This window comes from Pongo pygmaeus, chromosome 12 (assembly GCF_028885625.2).
Source record: "Pongo pygmaeus isolate AG05252 chromosome 12, NHGRI_mPonPyg2-v2.0_pri, whole genome shotgun sequence".
NCBI classification, from domain to species: domain Eukaryota; kingdom Metazoa; phylum Chordata; class Mammalia; order Primates; family Hominidae; genus Pongo; species Pongo pygmaeus.
Window position 1 is genome coordinate 66075390 of NC_072385.2, and position 14002 is coordinate 66089391.

At 38.8% G+C, this 14002-nt stretch overlaps 1 long non-coding RNA gene across 1 annotated transcript; it reads left to right on the plus strand.

Annotated features, from left to right (window-relative positions):
* The first annotated feature begins 3480 nt into the window (after window positions 1–3480).
* On the plus strand, window positions 3481–13590 carry LOC134737873 (uncharacterized). The gene is made up of 3 exons (XR_010123275.1): window positions 3481–3561; window positions 5038–5172; window positions 13493–13590. It is a non-coding gene; the product is annotated as an uncharacterized LOC134737873 (long non-coding RNA).
* The last annotated feature ends 412 nt before the right edge of the window (window positions 13591–14002 follow it).

Here is a 14002-nt window from a genome sequence, read left to right on the forward strand (position 1 = left end):
GGCAGCAAGAGGAGGGAGATGAGGCTGGCCATACTGTCAGGAACTAAATCATGCAAAGCCTTTTGTGCAATACAAAGAAACTTGGCTTTGATTCTGTGGGCAATGGTGAACCATGAAAAAGTTTGTGATTTAAAGAAGATTACTCTAGAGGCACTTTGGAGGCTGGACTAGGGATTTCAAGGGAGACAGATTAGAATCAGGAAGGCTCTATGGGTGGTCATTATATAGTCCAAATGAAAGATAATGTGGATCTTAAATAGAGTGAATAAAATAAATATGAGAACTACTAGAAAGGGAGACTTGATTGATTGAATTTGGAGTCAGAGAGAGGAATGGAAGACTTTGAGCCTTAGCAAAGAACCTCGGTATAGCATTTAAGGAAGGGTGGCATTCAGAAATGCAGAAGTTAGAGGTAGTCTTGAAATTGTTTTTAATTACTCATTAGCAGAAATGATCATTATTCTCAACTCATACTCAGGTTCCAGAGATAAGGAAGTGGCATGTTCCATCATACACCACCACACTTGGCAGATTCCTGGGAAAACAATCAGTAACTCCCCTGTAGGCCCTATGAGAACAGCTCAGAAGCTGCAGTCAACAGAGTTGGGCCAGAGCTGTCCCTACCTAAAACAACCAGTAGTGATGAAAAAATTTCAGTAAGTCGTTTTGTTGTTTGGTCTACATGACACTGCCCCTTACTATCTCTGAACCTGAAAGTCCTACATACACACAGGCACACACAGAGACACACACAAACATATCAAAACAATTGGAGGAGTATTCTCACGGATATAATTGGATATTTTGACTGTAAATGCCATGTCCATGGAAACGAAGATGATCTCAGTACTGGGGAACCTACTCATCTCAAGAGCAAACATTTGTTTCAGATATGTTCTGAAATGCCAATATTTGTTAGAGGAGAATTTGCTTCTGGATATTTCTCTAATTTCTGCCTTTGCTGCTGTTGCTGTTGTTCCAAAATTCTTAGGGTTTTCCAATACAATGATTCCCTGAATATAAGAATATAGATACCTAGCTATGACCCGGGCATTGTGATGAGTTTTACATAACTTACCTCATTTAATCCCCACAACGACCTACGGATATATACTGACATTAACCTAATTTTTTTTTTTCTTGAGGTGGAGTCTTGCTCTGTCCCCCAGGCTGGAGTGCAGTGGCACAATCTCGGCTCATTGTAAGCTCTGCCTCCTGGGTTGATGCCGTTCTCCTGCCTCAGCCTCCCAAGTAGCTGGGACTACAGGTGCCCGCCACCACACCTGGCTAATTTTTTGTATTTTTAGTAGAGATGGGGTTTCACCATGTTAACCAGGATGGTCTGGATCTCCTGACCTCTGGATCCACCTGCCTCACCCTCCCAAAGAGCTGGGATTACAGGCGTGAGTCACCGTGCCCAGGCCTATCCTAAATTTTTAGATAAAGAAACAGAAGCACAAAGAGGTTAAATTACTTGCCCAAGGTCACACAGCTAGTAAATGTACAGACAGGGTTCAACCCCAAGAAGCCTGGCTGCTTATCCAAATGATCTTATCCAAATGCACTTCCCATGTTCAGTTTATTTGGATTTACCATTGGACCATATTTCCTTGGACACAAGATTACAACTCAACCATTTCAATTATTGCCAACCCTTTGTCATTTACAAGCTCAAAGTGAAAATCTGTAGTCACACGATCCCATGCAAATTTCAGAAAGCCTAAAATGATGAGATCACACACCCAGTCTGGTGACTTTACATTGAGATCCAGCTAAACTGCATGAATTATCAAGGCTAAAATTAGGACTCTTACATCTTAGCTAACACCTGCCTCTCTCTATGCTAAAATATATTATAATTAGCTGCTTTTCCTGGGAGAAATTGTAAAACTGAATGCAATTAAACAAAAGGAGAGACAGCAGATTGTACAGCAAAACAAAACAAAACAAAAAATACTTAGAAAGCCAAGATAGATACATATTCAAAGGTAGCAATTTCAGAGGCAAGGCAGACCTTTCTTATTTTGCAGTAATGTTCTGAATGGCAAAGAACATGGCCCTTGGCACATGCTTGCGACTCCATGTTTGTTCACTGCTATGCACACTGTTTGGGGTTGAATTAGGACTTTGGCAGGGCAGCCATTCTCTGGCTATGGTTGCACATTCATTGAGGACCCCAAAAAGCAGGTGATCTATGCCATCCAGTCCACATGCCTCACACCCAAACAGCCCAGTGGAAAGATCCCTCAAGTGCCACATGTGAGTCCTGGATGCTCGTAGAGGCTCTTGTGCTAGCTAAAGTTGTGGGATGTGGTTCCAGTTGCTTGACTTCTCTTGGTCTAGCTTTTCTCGCACTGAAATGACAGGAAAATGATCCCTGCCCTATTTTCCTCAGGAGAATACAGTGAGACTCAGAAAGGGCTAAAAACAAATAGGCCACTTTACTCAAGTTTTGCCAATGAAATGCCTAGAATACAACCATTTGTAGAAATAAGTTCACAAGTGGTTGAAAAGGCAATGAGCAAAATTCTAGGGGAAGACCCCATTACTTAAGACAAAGCCATCACTTTTCCCAAACAGGATATAGGAACTGCCACTGTCCAAAAGGTAGGCCAAAAAATAAAACCCACCAACAAGCAAACAAACAAACCCATGGTCCAGTCACTAACCATGAAAATGTTTGTAAGTGCATCAGAGGAGATTAATCCTTAACTGGAGAGAAATAATAATCAAGGTATATGTGCACCACAAAACATTGTAGCTGGGAAAAAGAGACTTTAGGGAGGAGAAACAGGAAGAAGAAAACTAAAGCTAAGTGTTAGTCTCATACTACAACATGTCAGCCCAAGATACTATGGGCTGTTTTACTGAACAGTGCAAAGCTGCTTTAATTTAGCGGTGTGTATTTGGAAAGGTTTGCTATCCCAGTGCTCTTTGCAGTACACCACATTTGCTGATGTGTGTTTTGGCTGTACCTGGAGGCGTGCTGTGGGCTGATGAATGTCCAGGTGTGAAAATTCATGTTAGCCATGTATATGCACTGTGGATCTATTTGTTTGCACTTTTTTTGCCCCCCTAATTGAAATAGTAAAATTGACTATACTTAAAGCTTGAATAGTCCCCCAGACATTAGTGTTATAAATTAATGATTAGAAATATAATTCCTTGTATACATCTTTCTGCCATCACATCTTTCAAATGCAAAGTCGGTATGGAATAAGAATCAGAGAAATGTAACCTGACATTGAACTTGAAACCAAACACATTGACAAAACAAAAGAACACAAGCAGAAAAAAAGAAAAGGGAATTTTGAAAATCATCTTCATAAGGCATTCTGAATCTGCAACCATCTATTTTTCCAGATTAACAAATCTTGGTCTCTTCTAGGTGTTTTGAACTAGATTACTGACTGGCCATCTGTGGCAGGCCCACTCCTGGATGTCATGCCCCTGTTAATGAAATCTGGGCGTGCGCTCGTAAACAGACCTGGTGAATGGTATATGTCAGCCATTGCGTGATGGGCAATCATCAATCATCCATTGTCAGTTATTTCTGTCCCAGTGAGTAAGCCTTTATTTAAAGCATTAAGTAAGAATGTTGCCAGACCACAGGAACAAGCCCTGAGCTGTTTGCAGGTGCTGCTATTCACAGCTGCCAGTTAAACCCCTGACATTTCCATATTGGCCATGCGGCACAGCATATGCTTTTGACATACCAATTCTTTAAAAAAAAAAAATCACCAATCTCAGATTATCAATACATGCCTTTTTCTTTTTCCATGGTTACTACATGAAGCTTTTTAAAATAGTTTATTTTACAAATAGAGGAAGGAGAATCAGAAAAAGTTCTAGTGAACTGAATTATTAAGATGTGCACATAATATTCTTTCTTGTGGGAAAGTGGCTGGCATTTATGATGTGAAAAGTCTCCCCTGATGCCTAAATCTACATAGCAAAGTCTCCTATCAGGACTTTAACATTAAAAAATATTTTTCTTGCCTTTTTACTTATATTTTTTTCTTTTTGATTCTGAAATAGTAATACTATTTTAATGTAATCCAGTACATTAAAACTAGATATTGCAATTTTGATTATGATTCTGTGTCTTTCATTGAGATGCAAAATGATTATAGTTTGCAAGTGTGCCTTGTACTTAAATAATTTCATGAAAATTGCAAAGACTTTTTATTTAGTCTCAAATGTAAGTACATGAAAGGGTGTGTTCCTATGCAAAGGGTGTGTTCCTATGCAAAGGGTGTGTTCCTGTGTGTTACATCATGGCTTTTCATTCATATATTTCCAGGTTGGAAGATAAAAGCATCCAACCACTCTCAGAGGATCATAGGCGTAGTGGATATATTCACCTATAAGTACTATAAATAGGCAGGGGCAGGGGAGAAGAGCCTACATGTACCTTTCAGGAATATTTCACTGTTTTTTATTGATTTCCACTTTTTCTAGATATGGGTAGCTCTTGATAAGAAATGAAGTGTGGTGACAATCATGAAAATTTTAACTAAATCATTCTTTCTGGTTAGTCTTTAGAAAATAAAGACATGTTCTATGTGGTTTCCTATTGTTTTGCCAACAATAGCATCAAAATCATCTGTGATTAAGTATGAGTCTCTATTTTCGAGGTTGAGCAACAGACCTTGATATGGAACTACCACCCTCTTCTTTCCCCATCCTCTGTCCATAGAGCTGAGCTAAACAGAGTTACTTCCACATTTTCTTGAAATCCCTAAATCCCGCTACTTTCAGGGACATTTGTTGAGGAAAGCAAAGTTGACAAGCTAGGATTTCTTTCAAATAAACTTAGCTGATGACTGTAGCAGGTGAGCTTTTTTTTCCCATAGTGATAATTTTACATTATTTTCCTGCTTCTGAGAGGAGGAAAACGTTGCCATCTTCTTTGAGAGATGCTCAGTAGTGTTTCATCTTTAAAAAGAGAGCAAATTTGTTATTGCCATCTATGTAATGAAAGAGTACTTAAAAAGAGCTGTCTTTTTTTTTTTTTTTTTTTTTTTTTTTTTTAAGAGACAGCGTCTCTCTATGTTGCCCAGGCTGGAGTGCAGTGACTATTCACAGGTGCGATCAGAGCTCATCATAGTCTCCAACTCCTGCTCTCAAGTGATCCTCCTGCCTCAGCTTACGTAGTAGTGGAGACAGCAGGTATGTGTCTGCTAAAAGAGCTATCTTTTAATAAAAATATTTTTCCTATGTAAATTAATTTTGTCGTAAGAGCTGCCTTACCAACCTAATGTATGGTGAAGACCTGAACAAGAGTGAAAATTTTAGCATTATACGAAGATGCAATGACTTGCAATGGCCTTGAGCCCTTGGGCTACATGAACACTTACCACTGAACAGAGCTGAGGATGCTGAGCTGTGGCATTGGCTTTAGGCTGTTCATTTGTGATAATGTCTGCCCACAGGCTTTGCGATACAAAATGAAAGGAAAGGGCTGGATTTGCCTCCCTGATGCTCTGTGCCTAACTAGCACCCTATGCGCCGCTTATATCCACTTGATTCCAGGTCTTCCAAGTGCCCCTGGTTGTAGTCATAATGATAGTAATAGTGATGAAGACAATGATCACAATAATAATAATAATAATAATAATGATGGAAGCCATCATTATGGCAGGCAGCTTTGGACTGCAGTTGAGAGTGCAGATTCTGTAGCGAGCCTGACTGGTTTTAATCTTGCCTCTGCCGATTACAAGCCATGAGACCCTGGTCAAGTTACTTAATCCATTTGTCCTTCAGTTGCTTTCTCTGTGAAATGGAGGTAGTAATAGCAACTACCTCATTGGTACATCGAATGCTTAGAGCAGTACCTGGGACATCTGGGACATACCTCAGGAAGTGCTAGAGGAGTGTTAGATAAAATAAATGAGTATTCCTAGTATATCTGCACAGGAGATTTCATCTTAATTCTAATGCATTTTTGCTATACACACAACACACACACAACACACACACACACACACACACACACACACAGACAGACATATATATATATATATATAGAGAGAGAGAGAGAGAGAGAGAGTTATTCCAATTTTTCAGGTGGGGGAATTGAGGCTGTATGAGGTTAAGTAATTCTCTCAAGGCTGCCAGCCAGCGATTTGCCAAATGGTGATTTTAACCTGGTGGGTTGGTGTAATTTCAGAACCCATGCTCTTTCCATCTTCAGGCTTCCTATCCTATGCAGTCATTTCACAACTGTATACCAATGATCAAAAGAAAAGTGGCAAGGGATTGAAGGAAATAAAAACAGAGTAAGAAACCTCAGAGAATGCAAGAATTTCACAGTGTAAGAGCATCAGGAAATCCTCTAAGGACAGAGGTAGATAAACACTTTCCCAAGGTCAGAAGCCCAGTAGTCACCACACTTATAGATCCTGAGTTCACTCATTCATTCATTTGACAGATATGTATGTTCCTCATATTTCCACAAAAGGGTTGGCAACCTCATGTGTAGCTATTTAATAAGAGCATGTGTTCTACATAACTTTGTCAAAGAAAGAGGCCCAGGAAAGCCACAGGAAAAGATACTGATGAGAAGATGCCAGGACTTTCCTGGTGATTGAATCTGATTTGGTAAGTCTGGGGCTGCTGCTTCTCCCCTGCTTGGATCTCTGAAGGCAGAGAAGGCAGGGCATGGAACAAGGGAAGGGCTGGCTGTCCCAAGGCTGGGTGTCATCAGCACATACAAGTTGTCTTTATCGAGGCTAACTGGTATTGGTTTTGGCACTCTTAACGTGGTGATGTTACGTTTCCAATGTTTCCAAGTTCGAAAGACATAGGTCTTTTATTTCCTTTCTGCCTACTAAGATTATTTAGGCTCCACACATGCAAAGCAGAGTATTATGCAATAAATTAATCATATCAGAGCAAAGTAGCTACTGAAAAACTGCCAAACACCATAAACATTGGTCAAAATGGAGTCCAACCATTTGCACGGAGAATAATTGAACCTATGGATTCACTTGAGGTAACTAAGCAACTTTTCATTATGAATTATAAAGCTTTTCAAACATAAAATGATATCTGAGAGGAGTGCATTACCTAAAAGGTTTCGATAAACAATGAAGGGAGCTTTAAAATATGCAGCAGGGATCAATCATTCAGCTGTATGGCGTTACTTATACTTTGCAGCATCACCTACATTCCTTGATAAACAATGTCCCATAACCTCTGAGCATTCTCATTATTTTCATCAGCACCCCAACATAAGAAGGGACAAAAATGTCAGATGATGTTTTATTTACTAATATACAACAAGTTCTAGTGGAAGTAGACATTCTATGACAAAATGGAGGTAAATGAAGCACATTTCCCAGCATCAAAAATGATTCACATTGTTCAAGAAAAGATATAAAGCCTGCTGTTCATGATGAATTTTAATTGGAAATGTTACTCATCATGAGCATGAATTTCTTTTGTTTGGAAGATGACATGTCCTGCTTCTATAACTGAAGAGCAGTTGGCTTTCCCTGAAAGAATGAGAAGTTGAAACAGACTTTTTGACATCCAAAAAAAAAGTAGAAATACCTTCTAGTTATCTTGGTGTCATCTGCCAAAGCAAGTATTCTAATGTTTCTTACAGTCATCATTTTGTGTAAGACATTTTCATCAGTTACATGAGAAATCAAGCCCAGCATTCTGACTCAGATATGAGGCAGTTCTGCCTTCCTGTACCTGTTAATGAAAAAACAGAACAGAATGAAATGAGAGCATCAATTCCAAAAATAACCTGATGGGAGGGAGCATCCCTCACTTGGAATTAGCTTTGGACTTCTACCCAAGATACTGCAGGATAGGATATAAAGAAGCAGAGAAGAAAGGATCACTGACAATTATACAGTCTCTTTTCTTTAATAAAAGAGGGCCTGGAATGTAGTCCATCAATGTTGATGGATGCTAGGTAGAGCAGAAAGGGAACTATAAAAGGCCAGGGAAAGTGAACTTGGAACTGGTGAGATACATGAAGACCACAAAGGTTAAAAAACAAAGTTGGGCCAGGCACAGTGACTCACGCATGTAATCCCAGCACTTTGGGAGGCCAAGGTGGGTGGATCATTTGAGGTCAGGAGTTCGAGATCAGCCTGGCCAATATGGTGAAACCCTGTTTCTATTAAAAAATACAAAAAAATTAGCCAGGTGTGGTGGCACACACTTGTAGTCCCAGCTACTCAGGAGGCTGAGGCACAAGAATTGCTTGAACCTGGGAGGCCAGGCTACAGTGAGCCAAGATCGCACCACTGCACTCAGCCTGGGCTATACACTCCAGCCTGTGTGACAGATTGAGACTCTGCCTCAAAAATAATAATAATAATAATGATAACAACAGCGAAAAAAACCCCACCAACAACAAAGTTGGATACATGAAAACATAGTTTCATGACCCCATGTTGTTTGCATAAATAAAATCACTTACCAACCTTAATGTGATTCGGGAAATGATTTGGTTTAGTAAGGTTTAAACTAGTGCAATGGACATCCATCCCATGCTTGGGGAGGTGAACTACTTCTCTGGACTAAGAGGAACAGGGTAGCTGCAGCCTGCCACTTTGGAACTCAATATCAAAAGATCAATTTGCATGATGGAATCTTGGCCAGCTTGCTTTGTGGGGGTGGTCCAAAGCGGTGGGTGCTCTACAGATACACAAATTGATTACTTCAATTACCAAGATCAATTTTCCAGAATAGAGTGAAGTCTATGGAAATGTTTCTCAAAAGGTCATTTAAAATGAGCTTAAATGACCCACTAGGCCCTGCATTGATAATAGCACCTAACCATACATGTAACTCTCCCTCTCCTGTATCTTTGCCTACAGGAGGTCTGAGGCTCAAAGCACCCAGCTGGAACCTGGTAAAACAACCACCAAATTGCATTGCTCCCTCTGCTCTGATGAATCTCTCCATAAGCTCACATGATTCAGTTCTTAGTCCAAACTAGGGTTTGCTCCTATAAGTAAAAGGTCATATATTTTATGTTTCTAAAAAATTAAATAGGTGTTATTTTAATTGTCACTCTCCTTTTTCAACTGGCCTGCCATGTTTGTTTTTTTGCAAATGTTGTGTGTCGTGTAAACACACAGACCATTCTCCATTCAAAGATGATATACATTTATGTACAACACAGTTATCCATGTGTATAATGTCTCTTGCACAAACACACAAAAATATAAGAGGGCTCCTTGCCCTCTTAAAATCCATTCAGATGGCCAGGTGTGGTGGCTCACGCTTGCAATCCCAGCACTTTGGGAGGCCGAGGTGGGCAGATCACCTGAGGTCAGGAGTTCGAAACCAGCCTGGCCAACATGGCAAAACCCCGTCTCTACTAAAAACACAAAAATTTGCCGGGTGTGGTGGTGGGTGCCTATAATCCCAGCTACTCGGGAGGCTGAGGTGGGAGAATCGCTTGGACCTGGGAGGCAGAGGTTGCAGTGAGCCAAGATCATGCCATTGCACTCCAGCCTTGGCGACAGAGTGAGACTCAATCTCAAAAAAAAAAAAAAAAAAAAAAAAAATCCTTTCAGATTGCATAGATGATTTTCTTTACATGTTTTCAACCTACCTAACGGCAAACCTCACCTCATTCTACGCTAGTCTAATTAATTTGACAGGACTGGAAACTTGTTCTTCCTGTTCGCACTTCTTATTCATCTCTTCAGAATGCCCTGTAGAGAAGATGAAGTACAATAAAGCAGTCTTTACCAAATGCCTCAATGCTAAATGCCCTTTTAGGCTGACAGGGCACAATACCAGCAGTGAGGAGATCTGACTTTAGGGCAGCCTAAGAAAAATGACATTTTCTAGAATATCATCTATTGAAACTGGTCTTGAAGAAGAAAACAACGTCCATTTCCCCTGCAGTTTTGCTGTGGGCTCTGGGGACTCCAATTTATCCCTACTGTATCTGAAATCTTTGCTAAAGAAATGAGAGAGGTATCATATTTTGCAAAATAAGTCCTCAATCCTCAATGGCAAATGCGGAGATATTTTCAGGATTTTTAAGCACTGAAAGTGTAACCACAAACATATCAGATATTTTGTGAAGGGGTGGATTGAAATGCAGAATTGACAAATACAAAGGGAAAGAGCTTTTCTTTTTTTGGTTAACTTTGAAAATTTCCTCAAGAGAGCAAACTTTTGATAGGGGGCAAAGATTCTTACAAGGTTGGTACAGGTGGGTAATTAAAAAAATAAGAGTGAATTTATCTGCATACATTATTTAAATATCTGAAGCATTTCTCTGCTTTAATGATAAATTACGATCAGTAAAATCTGTTGGCTGCCTTCAAGCTAACTAATGGATCACTAATCAGCAACAGTCGAATCATCCTAGCTGAAGTGGAATAAATATCTCTAAGGATGCTGCAGCTCATCTTTACAGTCTAAACCTGTAAAGATGCTTGCATGTATTTCTGTGTTCTTTTACTACATGTGTGTATATGGATACACACACTCATGTGTGCTCTTGCATGCATTAAAAACCTATTCTTTGATACCTTCTGTTTTGCCCTTGACGGCTCTATCCCCCTTGGTCCGTTGTATAAGAAAGATCATTCCTGGAACTCATTAATCCTTAAAGAGATCAGCTGATACATCTCATTGTTAGCAATACATTTTTAATTGTTCATTTTACTCAAGCACCATTTGAACACAAGTCAATTTGCAATTTCATTAGAGAACCAAAAAGGCCTGGGGTCTATTCCTGTTTTTTTTTTTTTTTTTTTTAAGAAAAGGATAAAAAGCAGGCAAAATTTCATGAAGGATGTTAATCCTGTAATTAATTTTATGTATCAAGCAAGAATTAATGTGTGCTGCTATTTGAGCCGAAGTCTTTTTGCCAAGAAGTGCATTTTGTCATAGCTTCCCCTCCAGAGAAACGTCTTTACAAGCTTTGCAGCCAAATACCCTGGCAACCAATGACTAGCTTTGGAGCAACATTCACAGACCCATTTGCTTTGATGACATTTGGAGGCTTTGCTCCCCTCATTCCAATTCTATTGTAAATAGAGTACACATGCCGTACAGCCTTTGAAAACTAATCAATACAGTAAGATTTGTCAGGTTGCAGCTGACTAGTATCACATATTTTAACTCTTTTCTTAGCTGACTTGTACGCATTTTTAAGTCAAACCTTATGAAGGGAGTTGGGTAGATCATCCTTTCCATATTTACAGGCTCCCTGCTGTGACATGGCTCTTTCTTCTATATTTTAACATCAAAAGCTCATAATCTGTGTAAGTTAACCTTCCATAAAACAAATTATATGGTCATCATATGTAATCTGATGATTAATTACAGCTGTCACAAAGTCACAAATTGTGACTGTTTACTACAGTTGCAACATGAAAATTATTGCATACTTTAAAAAAATCCATTTAGAGAAAATAAACAGCTTCTATTCATAGGTTGCAGAATCAAAGCATACATGTTTTCTTTGTGAATTTTGGCTCCCTTAGAATCAATGTTAAAACCTACTTAGGTCTGATTTTTCATTTCAGTGTCTTTGTGTAATGTGCCTCCACCATACCTCATCTAATTTAATAAGATGCAAGCTAAGGAAGTACTTAAGTTACTTATCAAGGGTTTTAGATGACACATTATTATTGTATTCAAAAGTCAATATTTGCTAATCATGTTAGTACAGGAACTGTTCCAGGCCTATAATTCTTAAATTGCAGAGATATTTAAGATTAATTAAACCTATCTCCCCATCCTTTCTCTCTCCACCTCTATGGAGTAAGTAAATCAATGACATCCTAAACAAGCCCAGAGAGCTAAAGCTTCAAGTCTGAAGTCATTTACATCTTTAAGCCTCTGTTTGCTTCAGTCCTCAAGAGTTGAGTTTTGCCATTCCTCCACTGCTTGGGGAATATTTGCATGTTATGAGAGCATAGTTCAAAAATTCACTTGATGTAATTAGAGAAGAGTGACCAGTCCTGGGCATATAGCATGGACTCCACTGCTTTTTTAAGTCAGAATATTAAAGTAACATATGGCCTGATTTCTTTTTTCTTTTTATATGACAACTTCTGGGTAAATGTGTGGCAGGCAAAGTTGAAAAGTCATCTTCTGCTTCTGAAACTGGGCATGATGAGAACAGGTGACTAGATCCAAACCCTGGCAGGTTATGCTCTTACATCATTGTTCCAGTGACATCCTGACCCCTCTTTTATATAAACCATGGAGCAGAGAGAGCCAACTGTTTAAATGCCAAGATTCCCTTCACTTATAAACAGTACATTCATTGTAAAAGAACCATTTCTGATCTAATGTTATATACAGAGCCCAGGACTTGACTGAGATTAAGTGATAAATGAGTTTGACATCTTATTAACATGTATTGACTAGGAGAAAACTGAGAAACATAGAACTTTACTGATGACTTATAGCAGCTGCTAGTTCAGTTCCCTCGGGGGGAAAAAACTAGTGCATTAACCCAATATGCCATCTAGGATATATTTACAAGTAGTTAGTGAAAACAATAATGCTATGCAAACTGGATATCTGGAACACGAATCAATATAGACCAGCTAATTAGGTTATAAATGCATTGATTTTATTTTGAATATGTCCTCAAATAGAGTCTGCAAGAAGCATACTGAAATGGGGCTTTTAAACTGAGAAAAGCAACAATCAGATTATTCTCTGGCACTCTCCAATCAATCCAGAAGGGTTTGGTAAAATACTCTGATGTATATTCTATATAATCAGAATGACACGTCCTATTAATATTCCAATTACTGTTGAACTATTAGCAATGCCTGAGTCTGGTGTCTTAGAGCCTCATAGTGGTAATCCGGGAAACTCATGTCATCTTTTGTATTCATTCAATTTAAAATGAGACAATTTTCCATTTAAAGGATTTTTATTAAACATTATTTTATGCATGGATTTAACATCCTAATTGATTTAGGTGGACTATCAGAGTAAGTTGCTAACTCTTTTTGTTCTTTTCTTCACTGAAAGAGGTCAGCAGCTCTGATCTTATTTATAAATTTAAATGCCAATTTTTAGCATGGTGAGTTATTAAAATAACAGTTATTCATGTTCACAAAAGACTCTATTCACATTGTAAAAGTCAGGAATCTAATAATTTAATAAACTAGTCTAGAGTAAGAAAGGGCCAGAGTTGTCAACCTCATCTTAGAACATATAAAAATCATAAAATCAGAGAAATGAAAGTGACTTTACAAAAAGCACTGAGACGTTTCCACTCCTCTGAATATTTTCTCAACCTACATTTTGCTCATTTTTACTTTAAAACTCACTATACACAGGGATCTATCCCATATCATAGGTAAAATGCTGTTCATAAGCAAAATATAAAACTAATTGAAAAAGTCAACATTGGGTATTATATTCATATGTATGTTTGACCTTTTAGGAAGTTTGCTTTATCTTAAATTTAGTTAAATAGGGTTGTGTGATGATATGGTCTAGATTCATTTTTCTTATCTTACACTTGCAGTGGCTTCTGCTCGCGAATATCATGGATATGGTACTCAGTGCTGGTGCCTTGGCACAGGATGGGTGAAGTGGAGATAGAAAGAGGTGCCTGGATTTGGAGGTACAGTCTAAGTGATTAATAATTTGAACTTGGGGTGTAGTGAAAAGAGAGAAATCAAGGATGATACCGGAGTTCTGGCTTGAGCAACTGAGTAGATGGCCATTTCCAAAGACGGAAAATACTGGGGTGACAGGGTTGAGTTTTGTGGAGTACTCATGTAATAAAGAGTTCTTTTTGGAAGTAGGTAATTTTGAGATGCCCGAGTGGAGGTGTCAAGATCACATCTAGATCATTAGATGTGATCTAGTTGGTTATTGGAATCTGAGTAAGCTCAGCAGTAAGGTCTTGACTAGTCTTGTCAACTTGAGCATTGTCAGCTTCTGGATGGTATTTTAAACTATGGAAATGGATGAGCTCCCCCAAGGCATGAGTGCAGAAAGAGAAGAGGGACTGGAAAGCACCCTGCTGAGT